Source organism: Arachis hypogaea, chromosome 14 (genome assembly GCF_003086295.3).
Source record: "Arachis hypogaea cultivar Tifrunner chromosome 14, arahy.Tifrunner.gnm2.J5K5, whole genome shotgun sequence".
Classification (NCBI taxonomy): domain Eukaryota; kingdom Viridiplantae; phylum Streptophyta; class Magnoliopsida; order Fabales; family Fabaceae; genus Arachis; species Arachis hypogaea.
This window is the reverse complement of record NC_092049.1, coordinates 74772256-74782075: the sequence shown is the minus strand read 5'-3', so window position 1 is coordinate 74782075 and position 9820 is coordinate 74772256. Positions and strand designations below refer to the sequence as shown.

Genomic DNA, 9820 nt, shown 5'->3' with positions numbered 1-9820 from the left:
AATTCAAGTGGCAAAAAGGAACTCTTGGCAAGGATTAGGAATTAAGAATTCCTATCATAACTATAGACCACTGATGAGCAGATAATTTATACGCTTTTTGGCATTGTTTTTACATAGCTTTTAGTATAATTTAGTTAGTTTTTAGTATATTTTTATTAGTTTTTAAATAAAAATCACATTTCTGGACTTTACTATGAGTTTGTGTATTTTTCTGTGATTTCAGGTATTTTCTGGCTGAAATTGAGGGACTTGAGCAAAAATCAGATTCAGAGGTTGAAGAAGGACTACAGATGCTGTTGGATTCTGACCTCCCTGCCCTCAAAGTAGAGTTTCTAGAGCTACAGAACTCTAAATGGCGCGCTCTTAATTGCGTTGGAAGGTAGACATCCAGAGCTTTCCAGCAATATATAATAGTTCATACTTTGCCCGAGTTTACATGACGCAAACTAGCGTTCAACGCGAGTTCCATGCTGCATTCTAGAGTTAAACGCCAGAAACAGGTTGCAAAGTGGAGTTAAACGCCAGAAACAGGTTACAAACTGGCGTTCAACTCCAAGAGAAGCCTCTACACGTGTAAAGCCCAATGCTCAGCCCAAGCACACACCAAGTGGGCCCCGGAAGTGAATTTCTGCATCATTTACTCATTTCTGTAAACCCTAGTAACTAGTTTAGCATAAATAGGACTTTTTACTATTGTATTTAGGAGGAATCTTTGGAATATATTTAGTTTCATCTTTTGATCACGTTTAGGGGGCTGGCCATTCGGCCATGCCTGGACCTTATCACTTATGTATTTTCAACGGTAGAGTTTCTACACTCCATAGATTAAGGTGTGGAGCTTTGCTGTTCCTCATTAATTAATACAAAGTACTATTGTTTTTCTATTCAATTCAAGCTTATTCCTTCTCTAAGATATCCATTTGCACCCAAGAACATGATGAATGTGATGATTATGTGACGCTCATCATCATTCTCACCTATGAACGCGTGCCTGAAAAACACTTCCGTTCTACATGCAAACAAGCTAGAATGAGTATCTCTTAGATATCTAATACAGAGGACCGAGTCCGAGATATTAGAATCTTCGTGGTATAAGTTAGAACCCATGGACGGCCATTCTTGAGATCTGGAAAGTCTAAACATTGTCTGTGGTATTCCGAGTAGGATCTGGAAAGGGATGGCTATGACGAGCTTCAAACTCGCAAGTGCTGGGCGTAGTGACAGAGCAAAAGGATAGTAAATCCTATTCCAGTATGATCGAGAACCGACAGATGATTAGCCATGCAGTGACAGCACATTGGACCATTTTCACAGAGAGGATGGGATGTAGCCATTGACAACGGTGATGCCCTACATAAAGCTTGCCATGGAAGGGAGTAGGAATGATTGGATGAAGACAGCAGGAAAGCAGAGGTTCAGAGGATCGAAAGGCATCTCTATACGTTTATCTGAAATTCTCACCAATGAATTACATAAGTATCTCTATCCTAGTTTATGTTTCATTTATCTTTTAATTATCAAAACTCTATAACCTTTTGAATCCGCCTGACTGAGATTTACAAGGTGACCATAGCTTGCTTCAAGCCGACAATCTCCGTGGGATCGACCCTTACTCACGTAAGGTTTATTACTTGGACGACCCAGTGCACTTGCTGGTTAGTTGTGCGAAGTTGTGACAAAGTGTGATTCACGTTTGAGAGCACCAAGCCATTGGCGCCATTGTTGAAGATCACGATTTCGCATACCAAGTTTTTGGCGCCGTTGCCGGGGATTGTTCGAGTTTGGACAACTGACGGTTCATCTTGTTGCTCAGATTAGGTAATTTTATTTTAATTTTAAGCTTTTATTTCTTATTTTCGAAAAATACAAAAAATTTTTCTTCTTTTTCATTTTTCCCAAAATAATATTCGAAAAACCAAAAAAAAAAAACCAAAAAAAAATCTTATGAAATTATAAAAACCAAAAATTTTATGTTTCTTGTTTAAGTCTAGAGTCAAGTTTTAAGTTTGGTGTCAATTGCATCTTTTTAATTTTCTAAAAATTTTTTTCGAAAATTTCATGCATTGCATTCTTCAAGATCTTCAAGTTGTTCTTGGCCAGTCTTCTTGTTTGATCTTCATATTTTCTTGTTTTGTGTCTTTTGTTGTTTTTCATATGCAGTTTTGCATTCATAGTGTCTAACATGAAAAATCTCTAAGTTTGGTGTCTTGCATGTTTTTCTTTTCTAAAAAAATTTTCAAAAATAAGTCTTGATGTTCATCTTGATCTTCAAAGTGTTCTTGGTGTTCATCTTGACATTCATAGTGTTCTTGCATGCATCACATGTTTTGATCCAAAATTTTCATGCATTGAGTCTTTTTGATGTTTTTCTCTTTCATCATTAAAAATTCAAAAAAGTCAAAAAAAATATCTTTCCCTTATTCTATCATAAAATTTTGAAAATTTGGGTTGACTTTTTTAAAAATTTTTCAAAATTAGTTGTTTCTTATGAGTCAAATCAAATTTACATTTTAAAAACTCTATCTTTTTCAAATCTTTTTCAAAAAATCAAATCTTTTTCAATTTTTCTTTCATATTTTCGAATATTTCAAATTAATTTTCAAAATCTTTTTCTTATTTTTATTCCATGTTTTCGAATTCAATGCTAACAATTAATGTGATTGATTCAAAAATATTAAGTTTGTTACTTGCCTAATAAGAAAGTTCAATCTTTAAATTTTAAAATAAAATCTTTTTGTTTCTTGTTAGTGAAGTAATCAACTTTAATTTTCAAAATCAAATATTTTTAAATTTCTTTTTCAAATCTTTTTCAAAATAAATTTCAATCACATCTTTTTCAAAATCAATTTCAAAATCTTTTCTAACTTCTTATCTTTTCAAATTTGATTTTCAAATCTTTTTCAATTAACCACATATCTCTTTGATTGATTCTTATCTTTTTCAAAACTACCTAACTAATTCTCTCTCTCTAATTTTCGAAAATCCCTTCCCTCTTTTTCAAATTTCCTTTTTAATTAACTAATTGTTTTAATTTCAATTTAATTTGATTTCAATTTTAGTTTTTGAATTTTAACTCAAATTTTAAAATATTTTTATTTTATTTTATTTAAATTTTCGAATTCTTCTCTTCCTCACCTCCTTTTATTTATTTATTCATGTACTAACACTTCTCCTCCATCCAAAAATTTGAACCCCATCCCCCTCTTTGTGTTCGAATTTTTTCTCTCCTCCTTCTTACATTCTTCTCTTCTTATACTTGCATAAGGAATCTCTATACTGTGACATAGAGGATTCCATATTTTCTTTTCTGTTTTCTTCTTTTTCATATGAGCAGGAACAAGGATAAGAACATTCTTGTTGAGGCTGATCCTGAACCTGAAAGGACTATGAAGAGGAAGCGAAGGGAAGCTAAAACATAACTCTCTGGAGAAAATCTGACAGAAAATTTCGAAAAAGAAGGAGACATGGCCGAAAATAATAACAATGCAACGAAGATGCTTGGTGACTTTACTGCAGCTAATTCCAATTTACATGGAAGAGGCATCTCAATCCCTACAATTGGAGCAAACAACTTTGAGCTTAAACCTCAATTAGTTTCTCTGATGCAACAGAACTGCAAGTTTCATGGACTTCCATCCGAAGATCCTTTTTAGTTCTTAATTGAATTCTTGCAGATCTGTGATACTGTTAAGACCAATGGGGTTGATCCCGAGGTCTACAGGCTTATGCTTTTCCCGTTTGCTGTAAGAGACAAAGCTAGAGTATGGTTGTACTCTCAACCTAAAGATAGCCTGAACTCTTGGGATAAGCTGGTCACGGCTTTCTTAGCCAAGTTCTTTCCTCCTTAAAAGCTTAGCAAGCTTAGAGTGGATGTTTAAACCTTCAAACAAAAGGAAGGTGAGTCCCTCTATGAAGCTTGGGAGAGATACAAGGAACTGACCAAAAAGTGTCCTTCTGATATGCTTTCAGAATGGACCATCCTGGATATATTCTATGATGGTCTGTCTGAGCTATTAAAGATGTCATTGGACCACTCTGCAGGTGGATCCATTCACCTTAAGAAAACGCCTGCAGAAGCTCAAGAACTCATTGACATGGTTGCAAATAACCAGTTCATGTACACTTCTGAAAGGAATCCTGTGAGTAATGGGACGCCTATGAGGAAGGAAGTTCTTGAAATTGATACGCTAAATGCCATATTGGCTCAGAATAAAATATTGACTCAGCAAGTCAATATGATCTCTCAGAGTCTGAATGGATTGAAGGAATCATCCAACAGTACTAAAGAGGCATCTTCTGAAGAAGAAGCCTATGATCCTGAGAACCCTGCAATAGCAGAGGTGAATTACATGGGTGAACCCTATGGAAACACCTATAATCCCTCATAGAGAAATCATCCAAATTTTTCATGGAATGATCAACAAAAGCCTCAACAAGGCTTTAATAATGGTGGAAGAAACAAGTTTAGCAATAGCAAGCCTTTTCCATCATCCACTCAGCAACAGAGAGAGAATTCTGAGCAGAATCCATCTAGCTTAGCAAATATAGTCTCTGATCTATCTAAGGCGACTTTAAGTTTCATGAATGAAACAAGGTCCTCCATCAGAAATTTGGAGGCACAAGTGGGCCAGTTGAGTAAAAGAGTCACTGAAACTCCTCCTAGTACTCTCCTAAGCAATACAGAAGAGAATCCAAAAAGAGAGTGCAAGGCCATTGATTTAACCATCATGGCTGAACCTACAAGGGAGGGAGAGGACGTGAATCCCAGTGAGGAAGACCTCCTGGGACGTCCAGTGACCAATAGGGAGTTTCCCTCTGAGGAATCAAAGGAATCTGATGGTCATCTAGAAACCATAGAGATTCCATTGAACCTCCTTTTACCCTTCATGAGCTCTGATGAGTATTCTTCTTCTGAAGAAAATGAGGATATTACTGAAGAGCAAGTTGCCAAGTACCTTGGTGCAATCATGAAGCTGAATGCCAAGTTATTTGGTAATGAGACTTGGGAAGATGAACCTCCCTTGCTCATCAATGAACTGAGTGATCTGGATCAACTGACATTGCCTCAGAAGAAATAGGATCCTGGAAAGTTCTTAATACCTTGTACCACAGGCACCATGACCTTTGAGAAGGCTCTATGTGACCTTGGGTCAGGGATAAACCTCATGCCACTCTCTGTAATGGAGAAACTAGGAATCTTTGAGGTGCAAGCTGCCAGAATCTCATTAGAGATTGCAGACAACTCAAGAAAACAGGCTTATGGACTAGTAGAGGATGAATCCATCATCCTTGGAAAACCCTTCCTAGCTATAGCAAAAGCTGTGATTGATGTGGACAGAGAAGAATTGATCCTTCAACTGAATGAGGACAACCTTGTGTTTAAAACTCAAGGATCTCCTTCTGTAACCATGGAGAGGAAGCATAAAAAGCTTCTCTCACTACAGAGTCAACCAAAGCCCCCACAGTCAAACTCTAAGTTTGGTGTTGGGAGGCCACAACCAAACTCTAAGTTTGGTGTTGAACTCCCATATCCAAACTCTAAGTTTGGTGTTGGGAAGTCTCAACAATGCTCTGAACATCTGTGAGGCTCCATGAGAGCTCACTGTTGATGACAAGTCATCTTAGCCTAGTTTCACTAGCCTTTTTCTTTTGTTTTCAATTGAATTATGCACTTTCTTGAGCCATAAGCAAGCCAATTGGGTATATTTTCATGCTTCCTTTGATTTAATCAACCATGTATGAATTCATGCTATTTCATGAGGTTTTATGCTATAATTGTCATATATTATGAAAGAATGAATATCTCATGATTTTGAGCATAACTTTGATGTGTTTGGTTGATTAATGATAGGTGAAGAAAGCTTGGAGAAAGGTTGAAGCAAGAAGGAATGGTTAGGAGGAAGAGAGGACAAAAAGTTTGAGCAAAAGTTTGCCTCAAACTTTAGCTCAAACTTTTGGATTAATTGAAAATGAACCAGGAAGCAAAAAGCTGGACCAAAAGTTAGACTCAAACTTTTTGGCTAACTTTTGGGCAAAAGCTGGAGCAAAAGTTAGCCTCAAACTTTTTGGCTAACTTTTGGCATGAAAAACACTCCCTGGATGAGCAAAAGTTTACGCCAACGTTAGCCCCTAACTTTTTGGCTAACGTTGGCGCATAAAAAACTCTCCCTGGATGAGCAAAAGTTTGCGCCAACGTTAGCCCCTAACTTTTTGGCTAACGTTGGCGCCATGAGTATGCAAGGGGAGGCCAACGTTGGAGCAAAAGTTAGACCCCTAACTTTTGCCCCAACGTTGGTATCAGCAAGGAAGGGTGGCTGATGTGAAAAGTTGGAGTAAAAGTTAGCCTCCAACTTTTACTCCAACTTTTACTCAAGCTTTCATGATTCCAACCCGGTTCAATTCGGTTCTTCTCCAAACTCCAAGAGCAATCAACCAAGGCCTCTATCAACCCAATTCCATCAAGAGCAAAGGCCCAATTGAAGGCTTGAAGACCATTTGAAGAAAGTGTATAAATAGCATAGGATTTAAGTTTTTAAGGGAGCTTCCCTTTTAGTTTTTCAGAATAGCTTTCTTTTCGGTTTGCTGAGAGCTCACTTTTACATTCTAGCATTGTTGTTTTAATTCAAGAGAATTGAGGAGGAGAATTGATCTCTCTTCTTCCTTGTTCTTACCCAGCACTCTTTAATTTTCTTGCTTCGGATCTTGGGTGGAGAATTGAAGAACTTCTGTTTCAATCTCACTTTAGGATATTGTTTAATTCTCTGCTTAATTGAATTTCAGTTTCGGTTAATTGCTTCTTCATCTACTTTCTCTGCAATTTACATTTCCTTTGCAATTGTTCTTGTTGGATCTAGGAAGGCATTGAGATCTAGACTTGGTTTTCTAATCTCTTGGGTCCTGAGATCCGGATTTCCCATTTCCCATTCCCTGTTTATTGTTTTCATGCTCATTTACATTTCTGTTTTAAGATCCGGTTCAATTCAAGTCCTTCTTTACTTCTCTGCTTGTTGCAATTTAACGTTTCCTTGTTTAATTTCTGCAAATCCAATTCCCAATTCCCTTTACAATTCAAGCCATTTACATTTCTTGCACTTTAAGATTCTACAATTTACATTTATTGCGTTCTAAGTTTCTGCCATTTAATTCCTTGCTCTTTAAGATTCAGCACTTTAAATTCCAGTTCTCTTTAATTTCATGCAATTTACCCATTTCCTTTACTTTCTGTGCAATTTCAATTCTGCAAATCACAAATCTCTCAACCAAATCTTGATTCGCTTGACTAAATCAACCACTAAGCTAAAATTGCTCAATCCTTCATTCCCTGTGGGATCGACCTCACTCCCGTGAGTTATTATTACTTGATGCGACCCGGTGCACTTGCCGGTTAGATTTGGGTGTTTTGGAGAAATTCGTTTCTTCAACAAAAATATCCCATCAAGTTTTTGGCGCCGTTGTCGGGGATTGATTAGATTGACAATGATTAAGTGAGGTGGTAATCTAGATTTGGCATTTTTATTTTCTGTTACTTTAATTTTCAATTAACCCACTAACTGTTTGAATTTTTGCTTAAGCTAACTAAAACTTCATTCTAGCAATAGATTGAAGTGTCAATGGTTTGTGTGTTTCTTATGTTCTGCTTGTATGTCAGGTACAAGAAGAAATACACCCATCTTTCATGAACAAGATGAAAGAATTCTTAGAAGGTTAAGAAGAGCTGAAAGAGGGAAAAATATTGTTGGAGAAGAGGAATCAGAAGAAGAACTCCAAGATATGGAGGAACATTCAACCAATCCACCAGGTGGAGCAGACAACAACAATAACAATCCACCACAGAGGAGAGTTTTAGCTTCCTATACTTTTGCAAATCCTAAACATTGTGGAAGTAGCATCTTAACTCCAAATGTCAATGCAAACAATTTTGAACTAAAGCCACAACTCATCACTTTGGTTCAAAACAATTGCTCTTTTGGTGGAGGACCACTTGAAGATCCGAACCAACACTTATCCACCTTCTTGAGGATTTGTAACACTGTTAAAACTAATGGTGTGCCTCCTGACAGCTACAAGCTATTGCTATTCCCATTTTCTCTCAGAGACAAGGCCACTCAATGGTTGGAATCCTTTCCAAGAGACAGCATCAACAATTGGGATGATTTGGTAACCAAGTTCCTTGCCAAATTTTACCCACCTCAAAGGATCATAAGGTTGAAGACTGAGGTACAAACATTTACACAAATGAAGGCTGAACCCATCCATGAGGCATAGGAGAGATATAAGGCTCTAATCAGGAAATGTCCTCCTGAAATGTTCACTGAGTGGGATAAGCTGCAGAATTTCTATGAGGGCTTAACATTGAAATCTCAAGAAGCTTTGGATCATTCAGCTGGAGATTCCTTGCAACTCATGAAAACTGCAGAGGAAGCTCAAAATCTCATTGATATGGTGGCTAACAACCAATATTTCTTTGCTCATCAAAGAAACCGCCAACCATCACAAAGAAGAGGAGTAATGGAGCTAGAAGGAGTGGACTCAATCTTGGCTCAAAATAAGATGATGCAGTAGCAAATTCAACAACAATTTGAGCAAATGGCCAAGAGGATTGATAGTCTCCAAGTTGCAGCAGTTAACACTAGCCAACCATCAACCACATGGGGACAGAATGAAGAAACTCAAGAAGAACAACAATAAGAGCAAGTACAGTATATGCACAACCAAGGACCAAATGAAGTGTATGGTGATACATACAATCCATCCTGGAAGAACCACCCAAACCTCAGATGGGGAGATAATCATACAAAAAACCAACAACCATGGCAGAGGAACTCAAACCAAAACAACCCAAGAAGCAACCAAAACCACAACCAGCAGCAAACTAACCAAAACCCCTACAGAAAACTTCAAAACAACTACCCCAACCCCAACCAAAATGCCTACCATCCACCACCCACATCTCATAACCCACCTCAAGTATCACCTGAAGCCCAAAGAATCACTAACTTGGAGGCCGTGATAGACAAAATGTTGAAACACCAGGAAATGACAACCAAGAATCATGAAGCATCCCTGAAGAGCCTAGAGAGACAGATGGGGCAAATCTCCAAGCAGATTTCTCTTGAGAGACCCTCAAGCTCTCTGCCGAGTGACACAATTCCAAATCCTAAGGAAGAATGCAAGGCGATACAATTAAGGAGTGGGAGAACATTGATGAGCAATAATGACACTACAAAGAAGCAAGCAGAGAGCAGCAAAAGTGCAATAGAAGATGAAGAGCAAACAAAGGAAGATGAAGCCAAGAATCAAGTTGTAATGCCAAACAAGAGCACTGAGAAACTCAAAGAGAAGGACAACCAGCCACACGGTTCAACAGAAGTGACTCAGGGACAGTAGCAAATAGGAAAGAGCATCACACCTCCACTGCCATATCCCCAGAGGTTCAACAAAGAAACCAAGGACCAGCATTTTCACAAGTTCCTTGAGACTTTCAAAAAGCTGGAAATCAATATTCCTTTTGCTGAAGCACTTGAGCAAATGCCTCTGTATGCCAAGTTTTTGAAGGAGCTTATCAACAAGAAAAGAAGTTGGGATGAGAAGGAAACCATACTGCTCACTGAGGAATGCAGGGCTTTGATTCAAAAAGGGCTTCCCCCTAAGCTTGAAGATCCAGGGAGCTTTTTGCTACCTTGCACCATTGGGGAATTAACCATCACTAAATCAATGTGCGATCTAGGAGCAAGTATCAACTTAATATCATCCTCCTTGGTAAAAAAGCTGCATATAGAGGAAGTTAAACCAGTACAGATATCTCTAGAGCTAGTAGATA

General features: G+C 37.8%; 1 non-coding gene across 1 annotated transcript; it reads right to left on the bottom strand.

Moving 5' to 3' along the window:
- Window positions 1-3857: 3857 nt before the first annotated feature.
- Window positions 3858-3965, bottom strand: LOC112746427 (small nucleolar RNA R71). Its single transcript, XR_003174313.1, has one exon. It is a non-coding gene; the product is annotated as a small nucleolar RNA R71 (small nucleolar RNA).
- Between the last annotated feature and the right edge of the window lie 5855 nt (window positions 3966-9820).